The sequence below is a fragment of the Sinohyriopsis cumingii genome, chromosome 5 (genome assembly GCF_028554795.1).
Source record: "Sinohyriopsis cumingii isolate HCF-2022 chromosome 5, ASM2855479v2, whole genome shotgun sequence".
Taxonomy (NCBI): Eukaryota; Metazoa; Mollusca; class Bivalvia; order Unionida; family Unionidae; genus Sinohyriopsis; species Sinohyriopsis cumingii.
In genome coordinates, this window is record NC_142965.1 from 77,884,436 (window position 1) to 77,897,708 (window position 13,273).

The following is a 13,273-nucleotide window of genomic DNA, read 5'->3' on the forward strand; positions in this document are numbered from 1 at the left end:
ATTCTGCACCAAAAACTCAGGTGCTAATTTTAGTGATGAGTGTTGTAGACTCATGACTGTTAAAGGACTGAAATTCCATCAATAAAACAATGTCCCTATTTGTTTCAGCTACAACTAGTCTAAGCTCTCAAAAGATTCTTTTTCTTCTTCTAAAATCTTTTTCTTCTTCTAAAATCTATCTTCCATTATCAGCCAACCCTGGTCAGCCAAACCCATATATACTATATTTTATCTTCACCCAATTCCATACTGGTTCCCATAATTCCACGCCGTTAGTGCTGTGTTGTCCTGCAACTATACCAAATAATTATTGTTTTAGATGCTTCACATGCACCGCAACTGGTAACCCGTCTATGACATGTACGGTTTTCCTAATACGACTTAATTACCTTATAAACATCCCATAATGCAGTTTGTATTATACTCTCTAAAATCGTTGCGCTAAGTCATTGTATATCATCGGATGTACTTGAAGTTGGGTTAGAGCACCATTCAACAATCTCTCAAAAATTATGAAGGGTTCCGCGGCACTCAGTACCTCGCTTTGTACTAAGTTACGGGCTTGCTCAAATATTTAAGCACTGTGTTGACACCGAAGACATCAGCATTGCAATATTTCGCATTTATAAAAAAAAGGCGAAAACAAATACATTTTTCCATGAAAATCATAAGATATTTGTGTGGATCCTTTAAAAATTTTATGTTGTTTCCACAGATCATAACTACGGAATTCTTGTTGCTCTTTCATGTATAATTATTGATTAAAGAGTATCTATTCAACCATTCCCAAAATCGAGGTCAATCATATAGATCATACCTCAAATGTATGCCAATAGCTGCCATGCGTACCACCTCGGCTATTCGCCAAGAAAGGATTGACGCAGAAGTTACGAATACATGGAACTATTTTTTGTCTGTCAATCCTACAAACAATACAATAGTAGAAATATGTGGAATGCGATCGGAACATCGTTCCACTATTTCCGTCATGTCGTGAAATAAACCGCGGATTGAATTCGTCGCCATTGAGAACTACATTCTGAAGCACTTTCGTTCACATGGAATAATATGGCGGCGGAAAGAGACAAAGTCACAATCGAAATGACCTCGACCTTTACTGTCTTAACATATGCAGTGCACTTCGTCGAAGTTGAGTCATTAAACACATCAAAATGATGTTTATTCCTACAACAAATTCCTAGGTTAATTCATGACCAGAAAGAAATGTTTCAATCGAGATGAGGTGGTCTAGATATAATTGGATTTCTTTTTTTGCGGAGAAATTTCCAAGAAACTTACTGTATGACTTTTGTGTATATTACTGCGCCGACATGTAACCAATCATTTTTTTTGTCTCACATATATGGCCGAAGTAGTTCTGAATGGTACAGATATCGCGTTTATTCAAATTTGTTTTGTTTTTTAACTTACACGTTCTTGTACAGATTATGATAATGATTTTTCTTTTTGTTTAATCGTCTGTATCATTACTTTATGTTCTGGATTGAAGGCGATGGTCTTAATTCACTTGTATGGTTACGGCATCATATTCGAGGTTGTCTAAATTTATTTTCTGCTTTCAAAAAGATATTTCGAGATAACATACAAGTTTCATGACTGATGAGGTTTAGATAATGTTCTTCTCACATAACGCAGATTAGAGTTTTGGCTAATTTTTCAAGATAAAGAGCTAAGCTGTGCGCAATAAAAAGAATCGATTTCAGCTTCTGAAAAGCTGCATCAATAATGCATCGTCTATCTATCTATCTATCTATCTATCTATATATATATATATATATATATATATATATATATATATATATATATATATATATATATATATATATATATATATATATATATATATATATATATATATATATATATACACATACACCTACCTAGACGTGTCGCATCAATCTCAGCTCGCAACATCCTCATCATCATGGATGCTATTCAGGTAAACACACTTTCTTCCGAGGTATTTGTTGTAAGTTAATACAATACACAGCATTGTTATGTACACTACATCATTGTTACAGGCCAAGGACTAAACGAATTCTGAACATCGATTCGTTTATTACTTGCACACATCACACAATTATACGACTCTATGGTCTTAAGCTTAAAAAGAAAAGCGTGAGAACCAACAAGTGTTATAAAATGCAACAAATGACTTATTTCCTTAAAATACAAATTGAAAATTAAAAGGAACTTACAGTATTGTAAATTAAATCACATATAGTCCTAAACGTTCTATTACAATTCCAACGGTATGAAGTTCCAATTAAATTACAGTGGTATTCTAAGTAAATTCGATATTAAATGTGTTGATCTGCCTGTAGTTTCGGACTTTCAAATGTGCCAGTGGCCTTGAGTATGCTGATGTACTAACAGTCTTTTGATGTATCACAATAATATAATCCAAAATGTTCTTGTGTGAATTCACTATAATTTCAAATGAATGTTCTAGTCTAAAAATATTACTTGAGTTCTGTGCAATTCAAGAGTATAATAACTTGGATTACTTATTCCACTCAAACTAGAAACTGAACACAACAATAGACTGATTATGCTTCAGGTGGGAAGGGAGGAATAAGTCATAATAGAGCCAGGATGTAGGTAAGTCTCCTTTATCAAACATTCAAAGCTGTTAGCAAGTTTAGGAATTTTCTTATGAAAATGTAATATCCAACATTCAGATTGCAGTAAATATGCTTACTTTTATTGATAATGGTCTTAATATTTAATTCACATCCACATAGAAATATTAGCTATGTATTATGTTGTTTATAAAATAAATGTTACTAGTCAGGTACACCATGACCTTGATTTTTTACAAAGTCAAGAAAAAATAATGATATCCATTGCATATAATCATTAAGAAAAGCCAGCAAATAATGAAAATTAAATATATTTAACAATACGTATACTCATCACTTTTTACTTGTACACATCACACAATACTTATGCATATCACACAATACGTATACATATCACACATTACTTGTACGCATCACACAATGCTAGTACATATCACACAATACTTATACACATCACACAATACTTATGCATATCACACAAAACGTATACATATCACACATTACTTGTACGCATCACACAATGCTAGTACATATCACACAATATTTATATAAATCATTACGTATACCCATCATACAATACTTATACGAATCTCATGCACACCCCTTTATGGCCATCATTGTGCTGATGTGCCGTTCAACCCTATATGCATGCATCCATACATATTTGAAAATATTTTAGAAAAGAAACTTTATTTCATACACACTCAGCAAACAGACCTTAATAGTTCTAGCTAATCATTTCAGATTTATAAAACAACTAAAACTAATTGTAACCAATTTGAAATATGTATGTCGTTTGAAACTGGTGTCAGGATTCTCATAAAGCCCCCTTTGAGGCTGAAAGGTGCCCGGGCCACTTCGAGTGTTTGAGGCTTCTAGATCCTGGTTATATTAAAATTTTTAATTGACTCGAATGCCAAAACAAGCCCATATAAGTTACTATATAAAGATTTAAAATACAACTTAGTACAATACGAAACATATTATTTTCAGATTTTTTTTTATTTAACGAACGATTTTCGAGGCCCCTTTGCGGTTGAGGTTGAGGCCAGAACCATATGCCCCCCACCCCCAATTGGGCCTGCTCTCATGTCGATCAGTGTTTATGTCTTAAAACTCAACCAACAATTTCAACATTCATCTAATACATATTGTAATAAAATATTTGTAGTAAACATGAATGATAAATTATCTCACATTTATAGCAGCCGATTATAATTCTGAATGGGATTCAAATTTCTATGATTGTCATGCAGTGTGCAGCCTACCCGTCTACCAGTCTGCTCCACATATACATATCGCTGTGTATGGTATTTCAGTATTGCATATATACCATCAGCTGTGGTTTTAATTGTGTTTGGAATGCGGTGTGTCACTATTAGTTAACCGATAAGGGTAATTGTAACTACCAACAGTGACACTTGTTTGGCCGTTCTATATACAATTATAGATTGAGAAAATACAGTATTATTGTTTCAAGGTAATATGTGCGATGGTCATTCGATATCTGTGTATTGATCTATTGTCGTACCCGCTTCACCATGACCAGACACATGTATAACTTTGCGCCGGCGTCAGCGTCAATATTTTATGTTAAAGGTTGTTTTCTTTTTTTATGGGGGCAGGGTTTCATATTGTTGTAACTCAGATACGGTGTAGGGTGGTGGAATACATCAGTGCTCAGACGCTAGTGCGATACTGGTTTAGGCTTCCCTAAACTAGTCTCTCTGTAACCAAGTTTCTTTCGCAGACGGATAACATATTCTGGTCTCCATAAGGCTATTTGAATGTTATGTAGTTCTCTTTCGACGGGCAGCCTCTGAGACGACAGTATATTTTTGATCTCAACAGGCCACCCCCCCCCCCTCCGTCTCTCTGTCTCTGTCTGTCTCTCTGCCTTTGTCTCTCTCTCTCTCTCTCTCTCTCTCTCTCTCTCTCTCTCTCTCTCTATATATATATATATATATATATATATATATATATATATATATATATATATATATATATATATATATATATATGTGTGTGTGTGTGTGTGTGTGTGTGTGTATGTCAGTCTCTGTCCCTTTGACTGTCTGTCTCTGTCCTCTCTCTCTCTCTCTCTCTCTACACACACACACACACACACACATATATATATATATATATATATATATATATATATATATATATATATATATATATATATATATATATATATATATATATATATATATATATATATATATATATATATGTATGTATAGATACATATGTATAGATACATATGTATAGATACATATGTATACATATGTATACATGTATATATATATATATATATATATATATATATATATATATATATATATATATATATATATATATATATATATATATATATATATATATATATATATATATATATATATATATATATATATATATATATTAGAATTTACATATATTCTAAAAATAATAGTATTGATAATAATAGCAACATTGGTATGTCAGATCAGCATTCAATATTTAATTTTCAAATGGTTAAAGAATGACGAAAATCATTTCCAAATACGCACATTCCAATGTGTTAGATAGCCGAGGACAGTTATCTTGCACGTCAAGAACATAGGTAATGAGTGAATGCCTGAGGTATAAAACTGATCAATGATTTTAACTTCTTTAATAAGCTGGGCGTTCAAAATGTATTCCAAGGTACGAACGTCCCATTTCAGTCTAACATGGATTTGTCATTAAGAAAAATAGTTGATTAAATATCAATATTTTGGTGCTTTGTTTTGTTTTTATTGGTTGGAGTTGATGGAGGCTGCTGTTGGGGAGAGGGCTGGCTGTGGAATTCTCGGTAACCACAAACACACATAAAAAAATAGAATAAATATTAAACTTTATCGATTTTTCAATTAAAACAATCTTGTATGTTGCTTAGCATTCATTATGGCATGATTATATTACCTGAATACAAGTAAGAATTTGTTATATTCAGTTAGGTTTGTCTTGTGTAACAGGTTTTAAAATAAAAACGAAGCAAACGTTTAATCTACTTTTGACGGTGTTTACTTCTGTCATGTTTATGCCGCTGTGCTACCGTCTGAACATAATTTTTATTGTAGCCTGTAGTTCTTCTTGTAAATGATCTTGCGTTTTGTACTAATCATTTGATGAAACTTGTGGATTTGGAAGAATCTTTCTGAGGATTGCTTGACAGTGAGCAGATATCATCTATCACTATCACAAATTATCCTCTTTTTTTATTCGGCGCGAGGATGATATGGGCAAAATGCATTGAACGGCGGGAGGAAATATCATATAGATTTAAGATATCCCACACCCACCCATGCCACGTTTCGCATTAGTATATTTCCTAATAAAAAAAAATATAGAGCATTAATATAGACTAACATGTTTACCCTAATCAGCCGTATCCTCGGCATTCGTATATTTCAGTTTGTCTGATATAAATTGTAATAATTTGTATCCACAGCCTCGGAACTTGGCAAGGTGCGCAATATTGCAAGGATCGTAATATTATCAAAAGTGGAGTTAATTGCGATACATGTTATGGTTCACGATAACATAATTTGTGAATAGGTATGTTTCTTTTTAGTTAGCTCCATTTTCGGTCTTGTTGCCAACATCTGCTTGACGTTCGATACATTGACAAAAACAAAAGTACTTAAAACCGGCTTAAGATCGAATCCGACACTTCTTTTCTTAAACTATCGCTTAAAACTTATAAATATTTGATCTTTTAGAGCTGTTGAAGACTGCAAAAAAAAAAATTATATTATTTGGAAGAAAATCATCATGTCAGTAGACACTTTTTGTTGTACGTAGAGCGATTTAGGCAAAACATTGTATTACTTGAAAAATGGTTAGCTGTTGCAATATGTAAGTATAACGCATATTTTTATTTTCCAATATATTTTCTCGTTTCCCATTAAAAGAAATAGCGTTTCCTATTCTGGGGTAGTTGTCCTATGTTGTTTTAAACTCTTATAACTGAGTTTTGTTTTATTTTATTTAATACATGCTTTGCATTAGTGCAGTGTTTTTCAAACATTTTTTGTCTTTCGGCGCACCAAAAAGACCTAAAAATTTTTACGGTACACCTGTATAATGGGCTGCATGTATTTATATATCCATAATTGATATATATTTGTATGTTTCCCAGTATAGTCACACATAGTTATTCATGTCAGATATGTACGAATGAGTGTGCGACGATACATGGTTATGTGCATGAACTTCTATTTTTATTATTTTATTACAAAAACTGAGGACCACATGGCAGATGGGTCAGCCATGACCAAATGTGTTATCCTCGTTAAAGATAGTTTATTATTATTATTATTATTATTATTATTAGACTCTTATTATAATTAGAGCGATCGAGTTCTCCCGAGATCTCGCACAAGTCTCGCGTTACAAAAGGAACCAGTGAATGACAGACTGACAGAGTTTGCGTTTTTATATATGTTACTTTTTTAACTTTTGCGACATTGATTTACCATTTAATTTTTCGATATGTTCAAGGTTTCAAAACGTTAGCAATTTTAAATATTTTTCAAAACTCCCACGGCACACCTGCAAATCTCTCGCGGCACACTAGTGTGCCGCAGCATACAGTTTGAGAATCACTGCATTAGTGAATAAAAGTATTTGTTCTAGCATGACATATACCAATGTCTATTTTTACAAAAATATACATTTCTTTTTTAAACCTGTTGCCTTAATTATGGTTACTGAAGTATTATGGCTGCAAGCAATACAACACATTACACCAATTTGCATTTGGGTTTCATATTCTCACATTTAAAAGGCTTTTAAACATATCGTATACAAAAATGTCAATTTCCAATCAAACAGTGAGATGGAAACTCATTAATTGTGTTTGGATTTTGTTTCCGCATGTTAAATCAAAAACTGAGTATTGGGTTGTTTTAGTTCAAAACAGTTTGTCATATCCATTTGAATTGATGCCTTTCACGTCTCTTATGGGTGGGTTGATGATTGATAAACGCGATACCTAATTGACGTATGTAAGAGGAAGGTAGATGTTTGACGAACTCTTCATTTCGAAACGATACGCGATACTCGATTGCCTAATTGAAAAACAGGAGTTAATTTTACGTTTAGTCCCTCGTAAACAAGTTGCTGTGTAGGTATGCACAGCTGAGTAGTCTGCTTTACTTGCAGACGACAGCATATCTCTTAGATGCATCTATTTCATATTCAGCGTTTGTGACCGTTTGTGTTTGGCAAGTATGTGCGACAATGACAGATTACTGAAAAAGGTCACGCGTAAATTATATACGTAACGAATATGTGAATGGAATTATGTTTTCTCTATTGTAATCAAAGGGATGTTTCAGTGAATAGTTTTGGGGGTTTTAAGTACTATTTTGCATAGGTCAAACAAGTTAAGCATTCTTGTGTATGAATCTACCAAATGACTGACATCCTGTAACAAATAAAGTTCTTGTCTTTATAGAATAAAACCAATAATAGCACACTGATTTAAAAAAATATTATTGAATCCTTTCATTAGATCTGAAGGAATCACTTTCCGCTCTTTTTGGTATATATTTTTAACTTTAAACGAATAACTTCTGTCTACTGGTTTCTTTCAGTCCGGCGTGACTGTATATTTAGAGAAAAATAATTTACAAGACATTTAATAAACAGACACTAAAAAAACCAATTTATTTTAGGATTCTGAAATTTCAGTAGACAAGGACAGTTTAAAATATTTTAAAGCAATTTTTGAAACAACTCTCTATAGAAAAATTCATTCTTAGATTATAAAAAGAGAAATTCCAATATATTCGGATCACCTTGGTTATTCTACTGATGGATTGACTGCTAGATTGATCGAGAAGTTACAAATGAAAAAATAAAAACAGTTCAGTCCTTTCTAACTTCTCGGAAAATCCTTGTTTCGTTAAATTCCTACGTGTTCGTATAGCAGCCATTGACATAAGTTCGAGATATAACCCCACTGGACTAACCTCTAAGTTGCGAATAAATATATTTAAATCATCGGTGACCACCACTGAAGCAACGGGCAGGTAACCTCAACTTGTTTATTCTAGTGGCAATTAATTAGTTTTACTTATTCGTAATTACAATAATATGATATAGGTACTCTTAATTTCAATGGATAACCTCTACTGTGCTTATTAGAAGTCACTCATGATAACATGAGTAAAATATGCAACTTCAGCTTTGGTTCTTGTCACGTGATTATTTTAGCTGTTACCGGTAGTAATACAATGCCTTACTTTATGATGTGCTTTGCCCCATTTTCAGACACGTTATCTGAGCTGAAATTTAAACATTGAAAATGCCAAACACTGAATGAAATTTATATCAATGTGAAGTTTGTAATTAAACCATTGATCTTCATCAATGGATGATAATGTTTTACTCTCATCTCAATGCACGCTTTTCCTTGCTGAAGCCGCTATAGTTTAGCTGGTTGGGCTTTGGACTTGTAATCAAAGAGTAAGCTGCCTCTGTGTCATTGGGAAATGCACGCAGCTTTCATTTCCTCGGCATGATATAGCCAATAATGTGTCTAAAGTACCTAAATATAGAAGAAGAGAAAACATTAATAGCACTTTTCTGAATATCTATCTTTTTATGAAACAACTCTGAAAATGAATATCTGTCAGATAGAGCCAGTCTGACAATAAACTTGCTTGTAAACAACCATCGGTAGAGATATGTGCAGTTCGGTCGTGCTAGCATAACTCTGACATGCCAGCATATCACTACCTTCGATTCAACCAATTATCTTGTGTTCGCTTGTTGAGACTCATTGCGTGTAATAAACAAATGGAAAGTGATGCTCAACTCATATACAGGTAGTTTGCATCAGCGAACGGATTCACGTTTTCTTTGCTGCTAAAAAGGATTGATACTTTCATACAAATTTGGACTTCAAGGTAATATTTCCAATGAACATATTTATATACGTTTATGTAATCTTTCATATTATGCATAATTTTAATTTTTGTGATGATTTATCAGAAAGATTTTTTTTAGAACAGAATTATTTGTATCGTTCCCTTCGGCAACATAACCATCCTAAAGAATTGAAGTTTTTATTTGATTCTTAACGTTTTGAGAAACGGACCGCTGCTGATAAATTCAGAGACATTCAACGGGAAGGCAATATCAAACAGCTCCGTTGAACCATACGGTCATAATTGTTGCTTTTGGGTTTTCATTATACAAGTTAACAGTCACTTTACATGGCGATGTGCAAGATCTAGTTCGCACTCGTGTCCAATGTCTAAATTTATTAATAACAACTTTTACAGCGATATATAGTAACATTTATGTTGACTAGGTCCAATGTTATCATAATGAACTGCCGGGAGACTTTTCGAGAATGTATTGAAATATTAGGCTGTCTGTCCCATGACGAAATAGTTTCAACTGCACATGTGACCAACAACGAAGTATTTTAAGTCAACAAGATCAGTTTCCAGATGCAGTTTGTTGACATATTATGTAGACATTTCCGCAAATTTACATGCTTCGGTCGCCATATTGTGGCAGCCTCGCAGTCGGACAATATGGCTGTATCAGTTTATCACCATCTCTACATAATTACGTCAGTAACAATCGATAACTCGTCTCGTGGACTCAGCAGACGTTTTAATAACGTATGCTAATCGTCATGGCGAAGGCAACTTAAAATGTCCATTGGCAGTATTTGGTCATCCAGATTAGAGAGTATTTTGGGAATATGTCCATTACTCTAAGATTCATGATCATTCATATCCTATATGTCCGGACATACGTGACTAGAAATCTAGCAAACTAAATTTTTGAATTGATTAATCTCATTTAGTTCCTTTTATTTAACTTCCTCTTCAATCTTCATTTTTATGATATGAGTAATTAATTCAATAGTTATTATATAACAAGAGAAATAAAGTTTCTTTTTAATATTTCGATTACGATTATGTTGACCAACGTTTATACATGAATCGTTCACAACGGAAAATTCCTATATAATTGTTTTGTAACCGGAAACCACTCTTTTGGTATCTTCTTTTATCGCAACCATTATTATTATTATCCATTATTATTATTATTATTATTATTATTATTATTATTATTAATATTATTAATATTATTATTATTATTATTATTATTATTATTATTATTAATGGGAATAACCACATATAATACAAGAGGTTAAGGAATAGTCTTCCAGAAAAGAGATTTACAATGAACACGTGTGTAACCAATTTACTAGCTGCATTTTCCATTTTCGTCTTTTCCCTACAACATCTCGCTGGAGGTCTCGCATGTTGACAAAAACTTAACGCTCTACAAAAGTCACTTGAGATCGATTGGTGCGATCGTCCTCTTTCAGTTATTTAAATACTTGTTCCCGTGTCAATTCAGTTATCAACCTTTCATCCCGAGACATTTGAACCCTACGGAGGTAGGGTCGTTTCACACCAATCATCAACGAACGAAACTGTGTCAATAACACTTGTCCTTGTGTCGTCTTCTTGGCTTAATAGCCACTTTTCATAAGCGAGTGACAAGAACAATTTTCCTTGCAGGGCAATTTATCAAAATCTTATTTTTCGTTTTGGATTAGACTTGTGGAGAAATATTTTTATTTTTTACTGTATTTGGGTCATCTCTGCGTGTCTGTATTATTCCAGCTCTAGCATTTAGTACTGTCTGATACAATTAATTATCACCTTTCTGCCCCATAGTCTGTTCATACAGTTATGCGCTTTTTATGTAGCAAGAACAGACACCAAATGTGCATAACAGTTATAAATTCCAGTCTCTATGCACTTCGCGTTGAGTCATCCCATATGAAATAAATTCGACTTTTATAATGATTTTAAATTTCACAGTGTACATAATAGCGAACGTAGCTTGCACAGCTATCGCAGTTTAAATGTAAGGCTCCCTTTTGAAACCACTTCTGCGCTATATCGAACATAACAAGCCAAGCGATTGCAATCTAATGCAACGCTCTCATTTATTTCCGCTAGTGCATACGAAAATATGATTTACGCAGCAACAAATGAATTTGAATTTTAATATCTATTTGCCCTATGTTTCCTGTTGACTGATAGTGTTTTTCATGTCTCAAGGAAAAAGAGGTCTAAGAAGAGGCGATTATATATCAAGTTACAGGACATACAAGACGTTCGCTGTATCTCAGGATTTAATGGACGGTGTTTTCTCAGTTTTGCTCTAAAGTTCAGATAATTTATTTTAAAAAATTACTTTCGCAGCGATTTTCTAAGTGTTTTCTTGGATGAGAATCTTTTGGCCTATCTCAGTATGTTTCTCAGCTAAACTCGTTTGGTTTATAGCATGTTGCTTTCTTAACACTAGTATTTCTAATAGTAATCATATTAATCAGAAAGTGGTATTTAATGTGCTGGTGTTCCTTGTGTTCTAAGGCTACAGTTCTATCGACATGTTAACTCGTGAGTAGATAATGTCACTGCATGCATATCGTCAAGCAAACAAAATCGTAACAACACAAAATTATCTGAAAAAAATTAGACCTACAGTCAAATATATCTTAACCAGTCGCTTTTGGGAAGTGATACAAATGGCATCCTAAGATGTTTTTCTTTTCTTCAAAAGGTTAAATTCTACAATAATTTGGTGTTAGGGACCCACAAAGTGTGCGTTTATGAGAGTTGCTTAATAGTGGTGATCTGGAAGATTTTTTGATTGTTTTTACCAGTAAAATTATTTTTACTGTTTATAATAAAATTGTATTCTTTCATTACGATTTCCATCAGTCTCATTGGCCAGACCTTTTGAATTTATTTTGGTTCACATGTATAAACCGAAAAATATAATAATTTAGCTTTGCTCCCGGTTTTACAGATATTCTCACAGAATTAAACGTGAACTATTTGGAAGCTGCACTGATGTAATGCTGGATTACGTCATCAACGAATGCAGTGTGATCGTATAATGTTTACAGTGCAATAAATAAAGCTATAAATAAAATAATAAAATAAGAAAGAAACAAAGATATAAATCAAACTTTATAAGGATCGGAGCATGTAAAGCTTGTTCTGAATGAAAATAAGTCGTGACCAAAATACTGAAAGTAGTTAACATTCTCTTCAGTTGGAATTGGAATTTAAGCATTTTAATAGTTTTGACTGTAGCACTCACACCCATGAAAACAATGGAAGCACCTTGCTCGTCTTTGAAAAAAAGGTTGGTGGTGGCGTAAATCAGTTGAAGCTTAAAGCTAGAGTATCTGAATGTACAGAGGCTGTATTAAAATGTGTTTTACGAAGGTATTCAACAGAGAACTAAACCAAAAACTGGGTGAATCGAACTGTTGAGTTCTTGACCAGACGTTTCAAAAGCAAATAAAGTCATGTTCTTTTCGAATGTGCAATCCCACAATCTCTCTCTCTCTCTCTCTCTCTCTCTCTCTCTGGACTTTTGTAGAAACATTCTAGCGAAATTCAGGTAAAAAAACGAAAGTGGCGGATTTTCGTCTGTGTCATACATACAAAAGCACATTTTCAAAGTCGCAGCATCGTCGCCAGCCACGGGTTTTAATTCGCAATGCTCCTTTATCACAAGTGGCTGCCTGCTTATGCTAAGACTTCCTATTTTTTTCATGAGTACTCATAAACAAAATACAT

General features: G+C 33.3%; 1 protein-coding gene across 1 annotated transcript in view; it reads left to right on the forward strand.

The window, feature by feature from the left end:
* Nucleotides 1-9,460: 9,460 nt before the first annotated feature.
* Nucleotides 9,461-13,273, forward strand: part of LOC149799535 (uncharacterized) — a 204,135-nt gene continuing 200,322 nt past the window's right edge. The window contains exon 1 of the mRNA XM_089957090.1: nucleotides 9,461-9,547. The gene's annotated coding sequence lies outside the window, so the exon portion shown is untranslated. The remainder of the gene's footprint in view (nucleotides 9,548-13,273) is intronic.